At 34.3% G+C, this 24,095-nt stretch overlaps 1 long non-coding RNA gene across 1 annotated transcript; it reads right to left on the reverse strand.

Moving 5' to 3' along the window:
* Positions 1–19,183: 19,183 nt before the first annotated feature.
* Positions 19,184–23,904, reverse strand: LOC134274692 (uncharacterized). The gene is made up of 3 exons (XR_009993680.1): positions 23,853–23,904; positions 20,534–20,710; positions 19,184–19,263 (listed from the first exon to the last, which is right to left on the reverse strand). It is a non-coding gene; the product is annotated as an uncharacterized LOC134274692 (long non-coding RNA).
* Positions 23,905–24,095: the final 191 nt, after the last annotated feature.

Raw genomic sequence — 24,095 nt, forward strand, 5'->3', positions numbered from 1 at the left:
TATTTTGAGACAGTCCCTCGGAAATACCTGGACGGTAGATTTCCCCCAAACTTTGCGTGTACACTGAAGTTAATGTAAGTCATATATGGTATAAAAATGAAAAGTTTCGCTATTGTAGTTTTCACACAATAAAACTATAGTCGGCCCCCTTAAGATCTTGCCCTTTTGCACAATTGTTGTTCAGTATATTTTAACAAAAAATAAATGTATTTTAAAAGATATGATGCAAAATGTTTCAAAATACACTCATTATTCATATTTTGAATTTTGACCCCTACCGAGCTTCCATACTAAGTACTTCCGGAAAATATCCTGACCCAGGTGCAACATGGCAACATGTCCTCTACCATCTCTGAAAATTTCAGCTTTCTAGCTTAAGCCGATTTTGAGTTTCATCACAGACAAGGATGTCCTCTGAATTTTATTAAAAGGGCGATAACGTTAGACCGGAAGTGATTTTAAGAAAATCCTTTATCCGGAATTAACTTCAGATCTTCAGATAATCCCGCAACGAACCTGGACATTTGAAGGAAATCGATCCAAACATTTATGAGTAATCGTCTGTACAAAATTTGTGCACAAAAAAGAATAATAACTAGAGAAAAGCTCATAGCAAAACATCGAGTAGGTCTTCCGTCCTGTTTGACCGGAAGTAACTTTCACTCTTGAAAAAAAATGAATAAATACATCCAAAACGGTTTAAATCCTCCAAATCTATGTTAATTAATGCAAAAATAAGTCATTTTTAGCTACTTCCGGTTTGGCCGGAAGTGACGACGACGGACGGAAAATTGAATTTCATACTTCCAGTGACAGATGTTACCCAAACATTTGTCAAGAACGTCAAAAATACGCATTTTCGGACTACTACCGGTTTGACCGGGAGTGACGTCACCGGACAAATTTTGACGACCCCAATAGGTTTAACTTGACATTTTGAACATCTTTGCCTCTTTCACATATTACAAATTCTCGATACTTTTTGAGATATTAAGGAAAAACTTCCGGACCCTTGTGGCCCTTAATTATAGGGGCCAGCCCTTTTTTTCGAGATATCATTTGAAAGATCTTGTAATTCTACACTTCTTTTGTTTTATGTTTTAACAAAATATTTCTAGGTAAAAAGATGTTGAAGAAAAGATGTTAAAAATTTTGAATTTTACGATAGGACTATTTTCGTACCACAGCGAGCGTCGGCGTTTCGTATATCCGGTAGTTATGATATACATTTCGCCAGAGGTTGCTCTAGCATCACTGAAAATTTCATAATTCTGTGTAAAGTGCTTTTTTAGAAAACTGCCGGACAAAGTGACCCTCTAAAATTCACTAAATCGCAGAAAACTCTAAACCGGAAGTGATGTCATCAAAATAAAAAAAATATATATATCTAGTTTTTTTTTAATTCTCTGTCTGACCTGAAAGTCTCATGAAAATCGATTGAGCCGTTTTCGAGAAATCGTGTGCACAAAATCGGTAGGAAAAAACAAACAATAATAAAAATAGTGGAAAAGAAACCTAAGAATAACAGTAAGGTCTTCTGCTGAAAACGGAAGACCTTAACTATATCAAATCTCGTTGCGAGCAACGAGTGGGTCTTCCGTCCGATTCTTGATGAGATGAGATGAGATTTTGATTGAGATTTTTTTTACAATGATGATTTTGTTAAGGAAAACGATAATGCTGCCGTTATGTTTTTTTTTAAAAAATATTGAACATTACATAATCATAAATTCGCATTCTAGCCCCTCTTGACCCCTTATATGAGGGGCCAGCCCTTTTTTCTTCAAAACATCTTAAAGTCTTCATGCTTTTAAACACTTTTTGTTCAACAAGTGTTCAGAGATTCTTTTTTGTTTTCGAGTTATTAGCAAAAGAATTACTCAAAGGCCGACCCTTTTAATCTTTAACGAGCGAAAAATGAAAGGTTGCATATTGTTCATAACATTATTTTGAACATCTTTTGGTCAATATTACTTATCAAAATACCGTATAGCGGGTTATTTTAGCGGGGTGCTAATTTTGGTTTATTTTGGCGTTTTGATGGTAGCCCGCTAAAATTTTATCCGCTAAAATAGTCAGTACTCTTCTCAGTGTTCATCTGCAAAGAGCTGAAACTCTGTGTACGCTAATACAAATTGCGCCAAAATTACTGGCATACCTTTGAGCAAGTAAAACGCCAAATTTTATACCCGCCAAGAAAACCCGCTATACGGTATATCCCACTTTTTGAGATATAAAGAGTCTACGATTTAGCATTCTTGTCCCTTGTGGCCCCTAATTTTGTAGCATACGACATACAAATCATAATATATAGTTGAAAATGGTCGAGATAAACATCTTTGCTTAGTAATATATTACAAAATATTACCTAATAAAGAGTTATTGATTAAAGATTTTTTTTAACTTCATGGCCCCTAACTTGAGTGCCCAGCCCTTTTTTTTGAATTTTACCTTAAAGCTCTTAGGATTTTGAATACTTTTCGTTCAACAATTATTCAGAAATTCATTTTCGTTTTCGAGTTATTTGCAAAAGAAATATTTAGGGGCCAAACCTTCAACTCCTTAATGGGGACATTTGTCGGACAAGAGGCCCACGGGCCTTATAGGTCACCTGAGTATCATGTAACAACTTTCCAACAATTGAATTTGGTTCTGTTTTATCTAAACCAGAGGCCATAAAATTCACAATTTTGAAAGAGGCATCATTGCTTATCATAATTATAAACTTAGCTATTTACTATTTACTTATTACCCAGAGGTAGATAAGAGTAAAAAGGAGAAAATGCACTTTCACTTTATGAAAGTTGTGCACCCCACCCCAAAGGAACCACTGACCCTGGAGCCATGAAATTCACAATTTTGGAAGAGACACTCTTGCTAATCATAACTATTTACATAGCTAGTTTATTTGATACCCAGAAGCAGAGAAGAAGATTTTCAAAGAATTAATACATTTTCACTATATAATCTATATAGCCCCGCCTTAGCACTAGAACCCCTGACCCTGGAGCCATGAATTTCACAATTGTTGGATACGCACTCTTGCTCATCATAACCATGTACCTTGTTTAATACTCAGGAGCAGAGAAGAAGATTTTCAAAGAATTAATGCATTTTCACTATATAATCAATAGAGCCCCGCCCTAGCACTAGAACCCCTGACCCTGGGGCCATGAATTTCACAAGTTTGGTAGAGGACTCAATGGTCATCATAACTATTTACTTAGTTATTTTATTTAATACCCAGGAGCAAAGAAGAAGATTTTCAAAAAAATAATGCATTTTCACTATATAATCTATATAACCCCGCCTTAGCACTAGGACCCCTGACCCTGGGGCCATGAACTTCACAATTTTGGTAGAGAACTCAATGGTCATTACATTCATGCTAACAGTTTGCTTGCTCAATGTCCAGGAGTAAAGAAGATTTTTAAAGATTTCATTAATTTTAGTGGTTTTGGCCCCACCCCTCAGGCCCCAGGGGGGCAGGGACCATGCAATTCACAATTTTTGTTTCCCTTCATCCATAGATGCTGTATACAAAATTTGGTTGAAATTGGTTGAGTGGTTTCAGAGAAGAAGCTGAAAATGTTCAAATGTTAACACACGACACACAACACACGACACACGACAGACGAAAACGGATAGCAATAGGTCATCTGAATGACTCAGGTGACCTAAAAATTCAAGGATGCATATTGTTCATAACATTATTCTGAACATCTTTTGTTCAATTTTACTTATCAAGATATTTCCCACTTTTGAGATATAGGGCGTCAAAGATCTAGCATTCTGGCCCCTTGTGGCCCCTCATTATGTACCATACGACATAAAAATCATAATATAAAATTATAAATGGATGAGATAAACATTTTTGTTTCAGTGATGTATTACAAAATATAAACTGATAAAGATTTATCGATTGAAGACTTTTTGCCCTCATGGTCCCTAATTTGAGTGCCCAGCCCCTTTTTCTTGATTTTACCTTAAAGTTTTTAAGATTTTGAACACTTCAACAACTATTCAGATTCTTTTTCGTTTTTATTGCAAAAGAAATACTTAGGGGCCAACCATTCAACTCCGTAATGGGGACGTTTAGCAAAAAATTAAAGGTTGCATATTGTTCAGAATATTATTTTGAACATCTTTTGTTCAATATTACCTATCAAAATATTTCCAACTTTTGAGATATAAAGCGTCAAAGATTGAGCATCCTGGTCCCTTGTGGCCCCCTTATCGTGTGACATACGACATGAAAATCATAATATATAATTGTAGATTGTTGAGCTAAACATTTTAGCTTCAGTTATGAATAACAAAATATGGACTGTTAAGAGTTATCAATTGAAGTCTTTTGGCCCCTCTCGGCCCTTAATGTGATGAATCAGTTTTTTATTGCCATCATATTAATGATATCGTCATTTTACACAAATGTTATTCAGTATGTAATAACAAAATAATTATATTTTAAGAGATATGATGCAAAATGTCTCAAAAAATCACTCATGATTCGGATTTTAAATTTTGACCACCACCGAGCTTTCATACTAGGCTTTTCCGGAAAATATCCTGACCCAGGTGCAACACGGCAACATGTCATCTATCATCACTTAAAATTTCAGCTTTCTAGCTTAAGCCGTTTTTTAGATCCATCACAGAGGTTCTCTAAATTTTTATCAAAGGGCGATAACTTCCGACCGGAAGTGAATGTCAAAAAAAATTACTTGCTGGAATTAACTTCAGATGTCAACGCATTGACTGTGAAAATTTGATGCAAATCGATTCAGTCAGCTCCGAGAAATCTTCTGCACAAATTTTGTAAGGAGTAAGAAGAATAATTACTAGAAACGATCTCGTTGCGAGCAACGAGTGGGTCTTCCGTCCGATTCTTGATGAAATAAGATTTTATTTGAGAATTTCATTCAGAAATAATGATAAAGATTGTGAAGAAGAACGATTTTGCCTCCATAATCTGTAAAAAGTTACTGAACATTAAAGACTTATAAATTCGAATTTTGGTCCCTCACAGCCCCTAATATTAGGGATCATCCCTTTTGTTCAATATTTCTTATCAAAATATTTCCCACTTTTGAGATATAAAGCGTCAAAGATTTAGCATTCTGGCCCTTATTGGCCCCTAATAATGTAACATAATACATAAAAAAAATATCTTTTGAGCTAATTAAAATCAGAACAATTTCAATACATGTATGTCTTTCCACGGAAAGGTGGAAAAATTGAATAAACAGAACAATTTTAATAGGTCTTTCCACGGAAAGGTGGAAAGCCTAAACAGGGTCTTAATTGGAGACAGTGGTCAATTATCATTTTGTTAGAAAAAACACATTTTTTTTTAAATTCAGGCCCTTCGGTTTAGATTGGACTCACAATAATGCATGATCATAAGTTTTACAAATTTCTTTTAAGACGAACATAGACAAGTTTGTAATCGACATGCTTTTAGAAAAATAATGTGCACACTTACCTTTACAAATTTAGATTTAAACAAAAAAACCTAAACATCGTGGTATGTTAAAGTGCATAACACACTTTTTTATTAATCTTTAAGTTGAAATTTATATACGAGGGGCATTTCAAAAGTTCTGGTAACTGTTTAATAATAGATTAACCGTTTTACGGAAATTATTGAGTTTGATATCATTGGAAAGATCAGAAAAATATATACATATTGTGACGTCACTTTGTAATTTTCATGACGTAATAACTCCGATAATGACGTCAGAACATAGAACGTTTAGCATACTGACCATAAAAATGACGTAACAAAAGACACAATTTGATCAAATTAAAATTTTCAAGACAACTTTTGCTCATTACTCGGACGCAAGTTAACGGACGCAAATGCCAGTTGGTGGAATGTTTACATAGACTACAATCTATCATATGGTATTTTATTTTGGAGATCTTCTTGTTCTGAAATGGTGTTAGCGAGTGTCAAAAATAGCATGGTTTTATCGAATCTCGCTCAAACTTTTGTGTAAAAGAGACCTAAATGTGAGAAAAAGACAAAGTTCACAATCAAAGATAAATAGGCTATCGTGTTACAAAATTCGATAGCATTAATTCGTCAGGTGTTTTAACCAGATTTGTGGGATCAATGAAGGCTCAACAGAAGTTAGGTTTAGTGTGCCCAATATTTTCTCGTAAAATCCAAAATGGCGGCGGCGCAGTTGTAACCCCACCGTACCTCCACATATTCACAAATTTTAATGCATGGAAAATAAATAAAACTTTACATGTCTGAGTAACTTATATTCATTTTTTGGATTCAAAAGTCAAAAGCAGTAGTGAGTTTTGGTGCGCCGAAGTTGAATTTATATGAAAAAATACGCACAGAATCCAGTCGGGGACAAGATTTAGTACATTTTTTTCGTAAACGGTAATAGTCCTGTTACTCAAAATATATTTGATGGAAACTGCATTAATATCCTTCAGTTTGATACAGATCATGTTTTATTTCAAACAATGGAGAGCTATATAAATAGCGGAGCGGATAGTGGGGAAAATATTTCACTTGCTGATACAAGCACGAAATTTTGCATAAAGGTTCTTTGACTATTACTTGAATAAGAAATATCGTTGGCCATTCGAGTTTTGGCCATTTTCAAGATGGCCGCCACTTATTTCAAAATGGCGTCTGTTTTCATATTCTTTCCCTAATATTTTGAACGTTTCTAGGTAAAACTTTACTGTTTCTGAAATAATAAAAGGGAACTTGGTATATGATATAATTTGAGCTTAATTTTATATCTACATACACTGCGCATGCACTTAAATACAGACAAAAGCTGTTTTAATTACATAACTACTTAATCTTCTGGAGCGTGTATAGCTGCATAAAGCAATATAAGGTAATCTGGACCTGAAGCAGTTGAAGTTATATTACACCCACATTTAAGTAGTTCTTTACAAGATACAGCAATTGCAGGCAAGATTAATATTGTCCAGTGTGGGATCCAAAATACGCATTTTTTACTCAACCCCAACTGGAAGTTGAGGGTAAAGCTAACCACTGGCATAGTGACTGACCCCATAAATGACTTATCTGCAATTCAGTTCTCCAATTATCCTCTACACGAGCAGCTCTTAAGGAAGGGGATCAAGGCGAGCGTCATTTACGATATTGCCATTGCTGATCGTACATGATGACAACAAATTCTTCCAATGCATTGATTATAGGTTTTTTCAAATTGTCACAAGGGGTGCTCCAGAATTGATATATTTCTGTGGCGTTCTCAAACATATTCATGGCCTGTCTTTTTACCTTTCCAAACAAAGGCCGACACTGTATCACAACCCGTGAATGCATGAAAGAATGGTAATGCCTTTGATATGGTTCCAGTGATCTAAAAACATCATAAATTGGTATCCAGCGCAAACCCTTGCCTTTCAAAATGTCATCCATAACTGATCCACATTTAATTCATCAAAAAGAGTTACACTAATAACAAAACCATCTGTATCCGAGCTACCCATATAAGTTGATCTGCTACCTCCCGGTGCTGCATGTTTTACATGAAGAAACATATGGGTGTCAGCATCTTCATAGTTGCAAAGTGGTATAAAGTTGGTATCTATAGCTTTGTTAATACTAACATTTTCTTCCTTTACTACAATGATAGTTGCCTCTGTAATCGCGAATATAATTGTGTCTGCTAAAAAAAACCAAAAGTTCAGTTTTATTTTCGTCACACTGAAGAATAGTGTTCAATGACTTTGGTGGTCTAGTGTTTCCAGCTACTTTTCGTTTAGACCCCATGCCACACTTTTTTTCGGTTTCTTCCTTAAAACTATCGTCTTTCTGAACATCGAAGATAGTGTATACCCTCAAATTACCTTTTACAAGAGAATTAATGTGCAAAAGGATAATGACATTGGCACATTAGTTAAAATTTCAGGTTGTTTTGAATTGACTGATGACATACTGTCAATTAACAGTGAATCAACTGTCAGTACATTATTTGGCAACTCTTGACCTGCTTCCAAATAGGCATCAATTGAGATTTAACACCGTACACGTGTCTTACACATTTTGTGAAAGAGAGAGGTTTGGGGGGGGGGGGGTCCTGGTTTTCATGTTCAAAAAATTCTTGCACATCGCATTGGCTGCTCTGACAGAAAATAAATATCATAGAGAAAAGGGTACAGTCTTCTTTAATTTGCCAACTTTGACTTTGAAGAATCATATTTTTGTTTGGGATTAAATAGGCGAAATTTTTTATTCTGAACAAATTCATAAAACCTGGATTATAACTTTCACATCTCTTAAAAGGAATTCCCTATTTTGTTCTTTCCCAATGTCTCCCTTTTTAAATAGTTCATCTGCAGTTTTGGTTTCGACAACAACTATAAAGGTCCAACAGTTACTGTAACTCAAATGGATTTCCCATTTTCAAAACCATAGGCATAGCCCGATTTACTTTTGAAAAAAAAAACTTCCTTGAGCAGCATGTGTTTCTTCGTGATGTCTTCCTTCTTCTCGTGAACATTTCCACATATTCATGTGAACTCTTTAATAAGTATGCTGATTTCTGGACCAGCTACCACCTTTAATGCAGCTGGATCTTCCGTTGACCATCACCTTTTATAATAGCATTGCTCTGCTCATGGGTTTGACCAATAGCAATGTTTGAAAACTATTATTCTTTCCAAGTAAAGATTCCTTTTTCAAATTCTAAGTAATAGTATATGTCCGGGTGTTTCGTTTGCACCCAAAGGTGAAATGATAGCCATCGAGCATATTTGATGTGACCAAGGGCAAAGAATTTGGAATCAGGTTTGATAAAGATTCTTTGTAAAGCCTAAAATCTGATTCTCCGCAAGACTTTACAAAAGAGAAGACAACGAGTTCCAAAAGAATTCTTTACCAAAATTTAAACTGTGAAAAATAGGTCATCTATTTCAATTTCATTGCAATTATCGAGTTCCTTTGCATTTTGGTATGCTTTTTTTATCAAGTAATACAGACTGCAGGCAGTAATTAGATGACCTTGCCTTGTTTTAGCAAGATTAGAAATTGTAAGGAAAGACTCAGCAGTTCCAGAATATGCAATTTCTGTCTGCTTGAATTAATGCTGTCATCCAGCCATTTTCTTTCAACAAATCACCAAGCAGTTTGAAAGCTTCCATTTCAAAATGCAACCTATCAAACATATTAACAACAAATCTATCTCTCATCGTATCTTTTGGCAAAAACAAATAAAGGTTGGTTACAATTAAGTCATCAAAGGCGATTGTCTTGAATTTTAAAAGGATGCTGCTGTCTTCACAGTTCATGGCATTCTTCATTGTGGATAGCGAATGATTACCTGTTGTTTTATGTCATAAATACAAAATTGATTCATTACCTTTTATTTAACGTTCCTTGATTGATTATTTCACTCATTAAAATTAAACGTTGCTTGAAAGAATTTTTCACTCAATGAGATTTTACGTTCTTTGAAGGATTATTTCATTTATTGAGATTTTACGTGCTTTGAGGAATTTTTCACTCCACGAGATTTTACGTTCCTTGGGGGATTATTTTACTTATTGAGGGCTTTCGAATACAAAAATTTTACTTGGTATTCAGGCCCACTGGATAGGGAGGGAACGCCTGCGAGGCTTTTGTAAAACATCTGCTACAAGTTTTTTTTTGTTTTTTTTTTAAAAATGGCCTCTTGTGATAATATATTAAAATTCTACAATAGGGAACGATATATGTGTTATTAGAAAAACAGTTTGTCTTTATATTTATACCATTCAAGTTGGAATATGATTTTTATAGTCTTTTTAAACATTTAAGATATCTTTAAGCGGTCAAAGTATAATTTATTTCGTTGTAAAAGAATGTATGTGAGGCCAAAATGCATGAAAATGTCACCATTTTGTTTTGGTGGTGGCCATCTTGAAAATGGCGGAAATCGCGGTGGCCAACGATGTTTTTAGACTAAGTAGTACCCTTTTCAGATTAAAATTTTCATTGAAATATTTTTTTTCAATGCCTTTGACAGAACTTTTACGATGGTCTTATGTGGATAAAAACGCGACTTTTCAGTATGCTAAACATTCCATATTCTGACGTCATTTTCGGAGTTATTACGTCATGAAAATTATGAAGTGACGTCACAATATGTGTATATTTTTCTGATCTTTCCAACGATGTCAAACTCAATAATTTCCGTAAAACGATTAATCTTTTATTAAACAGTTGCCAGAACTTTTGAAATGCCCCTCGTATAACAGTATTTTTTCATTGCATAAAGATACGTACATGTATTTATAGTTAATTTCTTAATACCTTTTCCATAATCGGGAAGATGTAAAGGATAGTAATCAGAAGACTGTTCTCCACCTTTGACGCGCTGATATTCCGTAATCTGTCCTCTGTATTTCTGAACCAAAATATATTAAAGCAATCATTTGCAATAATTTAATGTTAATCGAAACATTTCACATATGTTTGTTTTGTTGTATGAACTAACCTTACTATTTTTGGTCTCCACAACAACGTTACATCTATAAGTCTTTATTTTGAAGTGGAGAAGTTCTATTACTTTTCCCACACGGCCTGAATTATATAAGAAAAAGAAAATAAATCAAATAAATATAAATAATGATTTTTATTTTCAATTATGAATGTAGACATGAACATCTACGCCAGCATATTATATCAACTTTTCTATCGTCAACTTTCCTTACAACTATACTTATGCCGCATTATACCTTCATCACCTACATACATAGTATATATATCTCAGTTGATTCGATACGCAAGCGCATGCTCTACGTATGAACAATTTCTAAAACGAGGTAAATTATTAACATGCAAGTTAATGAAACAAGAATATCAACAGCCTCGTTTAAAGTCATTATTTCGTAAATGCTATGGTCGATACAATGACCTTTCCAGCAAATACAATTTATCAATGAGTCAAATGCTTACTAACGTTTTTCATACCAATTGTTAGTCCATTATTTATACACTGAAATGGAGACGGATTTTTCCTCGTTTTCCAGATTATGACAAAGAGCATACGGCGGGTGTGACCGGTCAGCAGCGGATGTTCACTCCTCCATGGCACCTGATCCCACCTCTGATGTTTCGAAGGTCCGTGTTTGCTCTGCTCATATTTTGTATTGTTTTATGGACTTTGTTGTTTGTACTTTTTAATTTTTTTAATAGCATCAAGATAATTGATGCTATGCTTAAACCTGTACTATGCTTAACCCACAGCAAAAGATTATTGGGAGGTAGAATGTTTTCACGTGGACTAAAAAATGTCAGATTTTAACCCAAATTTCCTCTGTTCAAACACCGTGTCTACGGAACTTGCTACGCGAGAGGTGCTACGCGCCGCCTCGCTATGACAGGTGGGGATAATATACTTTAAATAAATTTAAAACATTGAGCCTACTTTTCTATTTTTCATCTATTACCTTTTTAAATCAGCTTAAACAGTACATATACTTTTCAGTCATCCTACCGGTGTTATCATTCAGTTGCTGAACTTGAGCATCTTTGAATATGCCTTTAGCACTTTTTCTTTTTAATTCGCTGGATGTCCTTGGTTTTTCTAATTTGGTTCTGTTTCTTTTGCCTTCTTCTCCTCTGGAGAAATACCTTACAATTAAAAATAGATTTTCACATTACATATTCAGTTTATAATTACATATGAATGATTCACTCTCGTATATTATTATTTTTTTTAAAATAAGCCTGACTTGAGCCACTATATTATCAGAGTGAGATTGATTGTGGGATTGATTAATTGATTGTTTACTGTTTAACGTCCCTCTCTAGAATATTTTACTGATATGGAGACGTCACCATTGCCGGTGAAGGGCTGAAAATTTAGGACTATGCTCGACACTTACGGCCTTTGAGCAGTGAGGGATCTTTACCATGCCACACCTGCTGTGACAAGGCGCCTCGGTTTATACGGTCTCATCCGAAGGACCGCCCCATTTAGTCGCCTTTTACGACAAGCAAGGGGGTACTGAGGACCTATTCAGTTGACAATAAAACAGACAACCATAAATAAATAAAAGACCCTTTGAAGCAATGTACCAAGCGTGTGCACGTGGGAGGGGGTTGTTTTTGACATTACTATATTTTTTTGTAGATTGCTACCACATTTCATAGTGAAGGCACAATTTCAGCTTCACAGCAACTGTTTTAAGATTGTTTTGGTTTCTGTTTAGAATACAATTGAGCTATCCATTTTTTTATTCAAACAAGACGCAGGAGAATTTAGTGTTTTACTTAATTCTCTCCCCCTAGAAGAGGGGGTTCCCCTTCATTTGAACAAACTTGCGTCCTCTTCACCTAAGGAAACGTCGTTGCAAAGAAAGAGAGCGCACAAGGCCTAGAATCCCCCGCTTTCAAATAATATGTATCTCAATTTTCAAAATTCACGGATAATTTTTCTAAAATCATGTTCTCAGTAATGTCATATTTAAAACATTTTTTTTTTTAAATTTTCCTGAATGACTGATCATTTGCCTTTTTTAAATACTTACAGTTAAGCATATTAAGTAGAAAATGATTTTTCTAGAGCAATAAAAATTAATTTTGAACATGATTGGGTCAAGTCTCCAGTCTTCATTAACGCTTAAATGATGGAAACGTAAATTTGAAATCTATTTCATTTATTCAAAAAATGAAATCTGAACCCATTCTATATGAATATCGAACAGTCTGAAAGAAGTATATGCTTCGACAAACACTGACTGCCGATAATGCATGTACTTAGTAGCGTATTGGTTAACGCCGTCGGTCTTTATAAAAGATAAAGCAGAATCAAATGTGTAAAAGAATCATATTTTAAAGCCATATAATTATGAAAAATATTGCTTTTATAAACTTTTAGAATTCTCAAAGGGGGGGGGGGTTGGCATCGCCTTGTAAGCCTCAATTCTTTAATTGAAATTGGCCCAGTGGTTCGTAAGTAGAAGATGAAAATGTTAAAAGTTTACAACGACAACAATAACAACGACCAAAGACAACTGTTGATCAGAAAAGCTCATTTGAGCCTTCGACGCAGGTGAGGTACTGAAAATGTTTCCAGCTTAAGAAAATATTACAAATATTTCAAGAGTGAAGATATAGTTATACCTTTTTCATATCCTCATAATGTTCTGAGAACCTTTAAATGAAAATTATAACATTTACCCTTTTGTTGGATAAGTGATTCGGTAAAATAAATGATCAGTGTGGTCGTCCATCTCCGACATATAACAAGATGTGCAAAGATCATATTCTGGACATTTGGAACAGTTCCATCGGATCCCTTTTATTCTTTCATACGATTTACACTCTTTACAAATTGCACTGTGTCTGATTCCTATCAAAAAATATATATATAATATCGGTATTTAATATATTATGATGGTAGATGGATGATAAATTTATTTCTGATGAAAGCCTATTGGGCTCATTTTCACAGTCTAAAAAAATATTTTGCGTTATAACGCGAAACTTTTGTGAATGACCTCGTAACTTTCGCCTTCTAACTCGAAACTTTCGCGTTTAAACCAAGACATTTGCTTACATCTCAACTTTCTTTTGATTTGTGATCAAGTTTATTCATTACAATGACAAGCAAATGGTTCATTTGACCTTGGACTTTCACATTGCTACAATATTAAGTTTTCTTGCTATTTAATCAATCATTAGCGTCATAGTTTGTCTTTCAACGTTGTTCAAACAATTAGAAGTTAATGCGAGTTTGTTCTTCAAAATTTAACCTTTAAAATTATGAATGTCGGGAAAATATCACCCTTTTCCAGTGTCCTTTTATACACTCTATAGAGAATTTGGTATATTTTATATCAAAAAGATCAAAATCTCAGAAAATTGACAAAAATGAGGTTACATTTGTCGCATTGGATAGCAGATTTTCATTTGTCGCCGTTGGATTCATTGTAGAAATACGATATCGTGTTTTGAGGTTACCATTCCATTGCTTACGAAGACATTGACAATTAATTCAATGTGTACAATCTCTGCTGTATACCTAAAAAGTTTTGATTCACGGCGCTAGTCCACGATTTTCTCTATAACCCCTCGGATATATACAAATTGGAGAAAAATTCGAGAAAAGGCCGATATTAGGGTGCGATATATATTTTGTCATGTATTGTTATTTTTATGATATATTTGAAAAACAGGTTACATTAAGGCGTCGTTATATGAAAACAACACATTGATTATGATAATGAAAAGGTCCGAGGTTCTCCGTAAGGAAAAGAGGTAAAAAAAGGGTACTGATAAAAGATGTGTAATACAGGGTTCTTGACTGTGTTCATATCAGGAATGATAAAACCCTGCATTATTTACTAGTAACAAGATGATAAAAACCTGCATAATATAACAAGATGATAAAACCCTGCATTATATATACTAGTAACATGATGATAAAACCCTGCATTATATAACAATATGATAAAGCCCTGCATTATATAATAAATACAAAACAATTTACATTATTATATTATTGAATAATTTCCATTTCTCTGATTGGCTGAGATCCAACTATGTTAGAAAAATACTAAGTTGTATTGACCTAAACGACTTTCACTTTTTTTTTCATGTGAACAAAACATAATCGAATATATATTTTTGGGTGAGTGTCGTAATAAGGGATGCAGGAATCCCCCCCAACACTTTTACTGAACATACTTGTTGGCAGTCAGTTTTCCCTGATAACACTCCTTCCTTTCAAAAGCTATCCTATAACAAGAGGCCCAGGGGCCACAGCGCTCATCTGAGCACATCAGCTAGGAAAAAACACATATCAGATCAGAACTGAAAGTTAACTTAAGTTGGGGTGAGGCTTGAATTTTAACCCCCAAGGGGATCATAATTTGAACGAACTAGAATCTACATTACCTGAGGATGATTCCATACAAATATAACTAATCCTGGCTTTGAAGTAATTGAAAAGAAGATTTAAATAGGTTTCCCTATATATTTCTATGTAAAACTTTGGTCGGCCATTTTGGCCACACACTTACCCCGTGGTCATGACTTGAACAAATTTGAGTCTACACTACCTGAGGATACTTTCACATGAGTTTCATCTTTCCTGTTCCAGTGGTTCTTGAGAAGAAGATTTTTAAAGATTTTTCCTATATATTCCTATGTAAAACTTTGATCGGCCAATTTGACCCCGCCCTACCCCCGGGGGTCATGACTTGAACAAACTTGAATCTACACTACCTGAGGATGATTCCACATGAGTTTCATCTTTCCTGTTCCAGTGGTTCTTGAGAAGAAGATTTTTAAAGATTTTCCTATATATTCCTTTGTAAAACTTTGATCGGCCATTTTGGGCCCGCCCTACCCCCGGGGGTCATGACTTGAACAAACTTGAATCTACACTACCTGAGGATGATTCCACATGAGTTTCATCTTTCCTGTTCCAGTGGTTCTTGAGAAGAAGATTTTTAAGATTTTTCCTATATATTCCTATGTAAAACTTTGATCGGGCATTTTGGCCCCGTCCTACCCCCGGGGGTCTTGACTTGAACAAACTTGAATCTACACTACCTGAGGATGATTCCACATGAGTTTCATCTTTCCTGTTCCAGTGGTTCTTGAGAAGAAGATTTTTAAAGATTTTTCCTATAAATTCCGATGTAAAACTTTGATCGGCCATTTTGGCCCCACCCTACTCCTGGGGGTCATGACTTGAACAAACCTGAATCTACACTACCTGAGGATGATTCCACATGAGTTTCATCTTTCCTGGCCCAGTGGTTCTTGAGAAGTAGATTTTTTAAAAATGCCAATAATTTTTCTCTAATTCATGATTATCTCCCCTTGGAAAAAGGCGGGGCCCTTCTTTTTAACAAAGTTGAATCCCCTTTACCCAAGGATACTTTGTGCCAAGTTTGTTGAAATTGGCCCAGTGGTTCTTGAGGAGAAGATGAAAATGTGAAAAGTTAAGGACGACGACAACGACAACAACAACGACGACAGACGACGGACAAATTTTGATCAGAAAAGCTCACTTGAGCCTTCGGCTCAGGTGAGCTAAAAAGACTGACGTTATATATATTTTTTTTCATGGCAACTAAAATTGATAAAAAAAAAAAATAAAATTGATACGACTGGTAAGGTTCATTTACATTCTAATTCTGCTTCTCTCTTGTATTTGGCTAGGACTTAATTAAATGCAAACAAGTAATGACCTGTATCATTTTATCAGTGAAACATATAATAAAACAATTATTGCTGCTTTTTTTCGGTCAATACAATGATTTAGCCATCTTCGAAGTACAATATTCACCTCGCCCTTCGGGCTCGGTGAATATTGTACTCCTCAGATGGCTAAATCATTGTATTGACCTCAAAAAACAGCAATAATTGTATAGTATGTCACTGTTGATAGCGTATTAGTATGTGCTTTCTGTCTCTCACCTATTTGGCTGTTATCAAACAATAGTATTTCAACTGCATAGGTTTCGAGATACTCCGCTTCACCGTCATCCCATTGAACAGTGACACAATTTAAAGTTTGTTCTTTTTGGGGATCGTCTCCTGGATACTTCCAGAATACTATGCCTGATTTTCGTTGCTTTGGACGCTGTCCTTTTTCCTTTTGATCATTTTTGACTTCATCCTTCTATATTTTTAAAATTCAATGAAATAGTTTACATTTAAACACTGACCATATCAATGTCCTCACAATATCAGCTTTCCTCACTAACAGAGGGTATTTCATTAATCTAATATCTTAAGGCAGGATCCGTCTTTGGTTTCTGACTAGATGAAACATTCAAAGAATATTTGCTTATAATTGTGACCGCGACTGGGAAAAAGGGGCCAGATGCTGCAAAAGTCATAATGAGAAATCGGCGATCAAACTTACGTCATAGAAACAAAAAATGCGCGCTAAAAACGTTAAACATGGGTTTGCTTAGTTTTGTTTGTTTTTTTGCACTTAGGCCTATTAATTTCATAGTTTCTTTTTTAAATTTCATTTAATTATAAATTATGTCGTCTGTCTCAAAAGCTGCTAATAATTTTTCTTTTCTTTTGTTAGTTTTAAATTAAGCGCCAAAATAACGAAACGGAAGTTTTCGATTTACTTCCCTACTTTTTGTTTTCGTTGGTGATCTAATATGGCGGTCTATTAAAAGCGAAAAGATGAGGCATCATGAGTCAGAAGACAAGAAGTACGTGTTCTATACCACACGAAATTTTTAGATAACCAAGATCTTGGTTTCATAGAAGAATTAAACGTTGTAGATGAATTGCATTTTAATGAAAGTAACAATGTGATCGAAAACGAATATAGTTCTGACGACAACTTTGAATCTGATTCCGACAATGATGAATACGTGGACCCAGTTAATATTGAACCAACGGATGAGGACACAAGGGAGTATGTTGCCAAAGCCCGCTTTAAGAGTGATACATGTGACTGTAAGGAGTTCTACGGTGAACCATGCAGTAGAGTTATTGACATATAATCGGCAATCGAATTCCGAGAGCACTGTAAACAAGTCAGCAAGGATGAGGTTGATCTGATTATGAAAGCGGAACTGTTTTCCCACCGTCGTTCAGGTAAATTTTCAAACCAAAAAAATTCACATGTTTAACCTAATAAAATTATATGTAGGACATACAGTGTAATATATACCTACATTTATGAAACAGGGACATGTATTATATAACATGGCATGAAATTGAATTTTCTATGAAAGCTAAAGATCCAGTGTTCACGAAATTCATCTTTTTCTTTTGTTACTTCCATTCAAAACGTACAATCTCTTCGATTTGAATAAATACGGTGGGTTTTTTTTTTGTTTACGAAATGGCCCGAGCCGAGATCAGACGACATTTTAGAAAAACCCATGTAAGGTAAAAGGCGGAGAGTTATGATCATATCTTTTCTAGAAAAAACACTGTTGACCAATCAATTCTCGCGTTAAATCTTGGGTGCGATGTTTAGCAAATTTAGTGGACGACATCACTTGCATGAGAGGATATCGGATTTGCAAAACAGGACTTACACGATTCTCAGATTACCGTGATGATATTTTTATTAAAGAGTAATTATTGCTTAATGATTCAAGTTGTTATTCCACTAACTGCAATGTGTTTTTTAAAAACACTAAACATTTCTGAGATCGACCCTGTGTTAGTTCTGTGATTATATAAAATCGAATACAGTTTGTTTCCGGCCCCTGTGGGAATAAATGTGTTAACATGGGATAAATTGCGCTATAATTGCAATGGAGAAATACTATTTTAATGGGATTTGGTGTCATGTGCGAAAAAGAACCTGTTCTGCAAAGCGATCTGTTTCCTCTTTCAAGAAAGTCTATATAACTTTAAAATAGGTCAGTTACAGGTAATTGATTGGTTGAAATATTCGACTGAGATACTTCCATGTAAGGTGTGTTTGACAGGGTCCTGCTGGCTAGGTCGATCGAGAAAAGGGTTTGCTAGAGTGGGAGTAAACAAAATTATTCACATCCTAGCTATTTTTATAATATTAAACAGATGAACATAATTTTCGCTGCAATATTCAAACTCAAAATTAAAGTCATGGGGGGGGGGCAGTCTTTTTTTTCAATTTCGGAAAAAAGATGTGTAAATGAATAAAGAAATAAAAATTGCAATGTGCTTTTACCCCCCGAATGAAGGTAAGGAGGAATGTTTTCACTAGCTCTCCTTTGAGATATTTTATAAAATATTTAATTAGTTAATATTTTTATCACATACAACTACATTTCAAAAAAATAGATTGTTACGATTAATTTAGCCGTACAGATATAATAAATCTTAGAACTGAAATGCGAAAAAGTATTCCGTTTGCGCATTTCAAACTTGCAAATTAATTCATAAAGAAATACCTGAATAATAATAATTAAAAAAAAAACAATAATTTTAACAATTCTTATAAAATTCTTAATTATTTTAATGAAGCAAAAGTGCAGTCAATTTTTTTTATATAATATATTAATTTCAATTAATTAAGAGAGTAAAAAGACGTCTCAAACTTAATGACGTCACTGGGGACATATATGTCCCTGCTGCTGCCAGCGGTAAAAGCACATATATGTGCACGAGTTAAACGTATTTTGACTGTCCCCTTTCAGCTTGTAGAAAGAAATGTAAATAGCCTGCAATGGATGTGCAAATGACATTTCCCCCCAGCATCCATACCTTTATTGCAATGATTGTGCCAACTGTTGAACGCTCGTCGTTTGTTTTTTTCACAACTCTTAGCCCTACAACTGCACTGTCTGTGAAGATGAAATATAAACTGTGTATTTTTTGTAATAAATGTACAGCTCATTTTTTTTTTCAAATCTATACACCATTTTAATTAATATAAGGTCTTTACACCATAATTTGTAAATCACAATACTGTACAAGGTTAAGCTATTTAATGTACAATTAGGGGATTTCGAAAGATTTTAAGTATTTGTATACTTGTTAAAAATGTATTGCTAGATAAGCATACACGTGAAATTTACAAGACTGTTAACATGTAGGAAGACGGTCATATTGGACATAAGAAATATTTAAATAGTTATCCGCCCTTGATGAAAAGTTTTCAAAATTTCTGTGGTAAATGATCCATTTCGTGGCTTTAAAAGAGGGAGTTTATGCATATTTTCACCAAAAGATTTCTTTTAAATTAAAATTTACATTTTACAATATCACTTAAAAACATACACTGCGAATAGACTTCAATGTAAAATTCAATGTGAAATAAAGTGGACAATAATAAAAAAAATTGTAAAATCCTTTGGTGGAGCATTTTAATTTGATAACATCTGCAAGATGCTACAATGTTTAAAAATATCAGACCAATCTTTTATTAGGTACAAAATATGGTCATTATACATTAAATATCTTAAATGTGCTCTAAATATCAATGCACAGTATTTTAACGTCGATGATTTGTACCTTCATTGTCTCGTTCTACCAAACACTCGGCTGTCTCTGTTAATCTCCGACAGCAGAGAGTCTGTTCAAGATACGCGATATCGTTTGTAACGCCAAAACGAGGCTTACCGAAATTCTTGTGAAGTTTCTGATTGGCTGAAACAAAACACACCTAAACAATTTAAACAAATAGATGATAAATCAGCACAAAAATAACTTAAAGATGTAAAAGTTATATGACTAAAGGTTAAGGCTGTTAGAGAGGAATTGTTTACGGCAATGCCCACCAGTTATAGGTAAGTGTGTTTTATAATGTCTTGCAAATATTCTGTACGCAGGCAAAAGTGAAAGTAGTGTAGCCCTACTAGCGTAATACAAATTCCTTTGATTGATATTGAAATTTCTAGTTTGATGTCCCAAATTAAAGACCATTTTTTTAATATAAAGTCACAATCTAAAAGAAAAATGTATATATAACATTTGTTTTCAAAAGGATCGTCAAAATGAAAACAAGATAGCGCCCTCTGACGGTTACAAACACTAGCGTGATTCTTTACCAGACTCTCTGCTGGTCGGAGATATACGGAGACAGCGGAGTGTCTGATTGAACGAGATTAGTACCTTCACTGATTTTTTGTAAATGGTCTTCAATGTATGGTACTTCTGCCGGTACTTTGAACTTTATGTCCACTTCTCCATTTCTTCCAACTCTGCATCTTCTAGCAGGTTTACCTTCCCAGATGACTTTTGCGTCGCAATTATATAGCGGTATGCTATCTACCATATCGATCACTCTTCCTGCATTATATTTATATGTAAATATATAGGGAATAATACATAGCAATATCTGTATCACATCCCATATCAACCAAGACTCAAATGTCAGCCAGATAATGGTCGCAGGATGATACAGGGTGCTATACAGATTTTTCATGTATTGTTTTTTATCATATATTTAAATGTAAAAGTAGTTATGTTCCCCAAACGAAGTACCGTATATACTCGCCTATAAGTCGATTTTTTAAAGAGTTAAATTTTGGTCTTAAAGGCTACATGTATGTCCGACCTATAGACGAGTCATAAAGAGATTGGTATTTTCTGGACGCTGAAAGGTAGTATCTTGTATGCATTTGCGGCGATTATAGAAGAAAATGTCTGGATATGTATGATTATTGATTTTTTTCTCATATTATAAAGTACATTTACATATTTAATAATTCATTTGTATCGAATGGGGCAATCATTGTTTGTTTAATGATTCAAGATTAAATACCAGTCTCATTAAAAATACAAGTATATCGATTGAAACCAGGTTAAAAATCAATGGATTACCTTGAAATAGTCTTCCGATTTTGGCATAAAATTGTACCGACTTATAAGCGGGTCAATGGCAAATACCACCAACATAACATAAAAAAATACAACTGACTTATAGGCGGACCGACGTATAGGCGAGTATATACGGTAACATATTTTTACTTTCTTCTGATTTTTCTTTGTCCTTGGTACTTTTTGTCCGAGAGTGTTCTCGTTAACTACTCATCCGATCTAAGTGAAACTTTTTAGGGTCACTATGTAGATTTGCAGAAGGAAGGTCATTTTGCTCGCATGTGCGCGCACGTGTCCCACGTAAAACGACCAATATTGATATAGCGGCCGTAAATTTTTGTTAATTTTTCATGAAATGCTCTGGAATTCATAACATAAGAATATATATTAGTAGTTAAACATGATGACATGGTCAAAATGGTAAGATCTCATGCGCATGCACGTGCGCTTCGATCCGATAGGTTGAAACTAAAGTCTAAATATCTTTCTTGTTTTTTGACGAAATTCTTAGTCATAACTTAAAAAGATCTATAAGAATAGTCAGAGCAAGAACGCACGCACATGTACGTGTGCTGCAATCTGATTGGCTAAACTTTAAATGCTTAAAACTTTTTTGGTTCTCAATGAAACAGGATGAAATTTCGATTATGAATAGATGTAATGAATGCCTACATTATTCTACAACCAAAATTACATGTCAGGACATGCATGCACATGCGTGCTCGCACAATGCGTTAAACGACCAGTATACCAGAGGTTTAGATGTTCATGCAGAAAAAAGAACTTTTAAATGTCAAGAAACTTAGGTCAAGGTCATTGGAAACATTTTTAAAATGTTGATATTAGCTATGTAACAAAATGACCTTGACCTATGCTCTTGAAATCGACCTGAACCCCCTGAGCTTGACCCAAAAGGAAAAAAAAACATGAAGTGCATGTATCTAGAAACATGTTTCAATATTTATTTCGGTTGGCAGGATAGAAGGTAAAGAGGTGTTGGTTTTTAATGACCTTGACCTTTGATCCAAAGTTCACAATCAATCTGAAGTTCTTGGAGTACTAAGTAGATACAAGATTCAACTCCCACATTAAATAGGTTAAGAATAAAATACCCCCCCCCCCCCCCCCTTACAACAACAAAAAAAAAAACAAAAAAAAAAAACAACAAACAAACAAAAAAATAGCAACGTAGAGAATCTCTGTGAAGCTCAAACAACACCTTGGATCGACATATCATTTCAAATGAAAAAAGGATATTGGATATGATAGCAAACAGTATTCCGTATGCAAAGTACTAAGACATTCCGGAAAGGTGTAATAAAGGGTGCTGATACATGGTAGGTAATACAAGGTGCGTGACTGTGTTCATATCAGGGATGCAAAAACCATGTATTATATACATTTAACAAGTTTAACAAGAGATGTTTGTCAAACACTTATGTCCTTTCCCCCAAATTGAATTTTTTTAAGTCAAAAGACAGCAGCAAAGCAATATGCCCTCCCTCCTTCGAATGGGGGCATACTAATTGAAAATATGTGCTGTAGCTGACCGGAGTATTTTCCAAAGTTGACAGCTTTAATTTCGTACCTTGTGAAGTACATGTATACTTTGTCTTTTTAAATGTGTTTTTACACTTGTAGTTACAAGTTCACGTATGTTTATTTCCATTTGAGAACGTTAGTACTATAAATGACAAAATGTAAACGCATTGAAAAATAATTTAACAATTCATGTAAAATAATTTATAAAATATAATATGCTACTTTATTCAATGAGTATTTAAAATTCAAAAGTTTCAGCTCAAAGAAAAAAATTAAAAAAAAGAAAAATAAATCGCTGTATTCGAACCTAAAATACTGATTCGATAAGGCTCAAATCCAGCGACAAACCAATGTAGCTACCGCGGAACACTATACATAGCTGGTATCTAAATCATTATTTAAAGCCAAAGCCCTATACATTTGGACTTTGTCAATTTTCTAACAGAAAATAAATGGAAAAAGTTAAGATTTTGGTGTTTCTGGGTCGTCTCTCCATTTTTTAAACAACTGGAATAAATTTAACAGTTAAAAATACACTGATAACACATTTAAAATTCATGGAGAGAAGACCCAGAAACAACGAAATTAATGAAAAACGGCTATAAAAGAGTCGATTTTTGCATCATTTGACTCGTACGGCTATATTCAGGTGCATATTCAAATAAAATCAAGCATATTTAACTGAATATGTGCCCATTTTACATTTACCTACAACACAGTAATTGGCTAGGTCTTGTAAAAAATGTATAAATCAATGATAATTTTTTTGTTCTTTTTATGAGCCACTATTCCTGCCGAATCGCCATCTAAAGCGCCCACTTTCATTAGAAATTATGAAAGTCGCAAAAGCAATTATATGAACTCCTTAGTTATACAAGGAATAAGTAAAAATTAGAAAAAACCTATGTTCTATAATGTTTTTTCGTTGTTTTTGTAGTAAGAACTTTCACAGAAACAACCTTTTGAGTTTTGAAAACGAAACGTTGACATAGATCTAAGAAATACGAAACATTACCGGTACATCTTCAGTGTTAAAAAAAATACATGTAATTTTAAAATCAGGTTTTACCTTCAATTTTTGGACCTTTCCTCGATTTCACATGTGCCCCAATGAAAATTCCTTTTCCTGTCAGATAATGTAATTCGGCCCTAATTCCTACATTGTCACTGCAAAATAAATTTTCAAAACTCCGGTGATTTTTCATTCATTTTTTTTAATTGACGTTGTATTTTTTACCACTAGTGTCTATACTTTAAACAACAAAAGAGAAAAGTAATATTAAATAGCATCTGGACATAAAATGACATTTTG

The sequence above is a fragment of the Saccostrea cucullata genome, unplaced genomic scaffold, assembly GCF_032062105.1.
Source record: "Saccostrea cucullata isolate Sc308-1 unplaced genomic scaffold, CSIRO_AGI_Scuc_v1 ctg1497, whole genome shotgun sequence".
In the NCBI taxonomy this organism is placed as follows: Eukaryota; Metazoa; Mollusca; class Bivalvia; order Ostreida; family Ostreidae; genus Saccostrea; species Saccostrea cuccullata.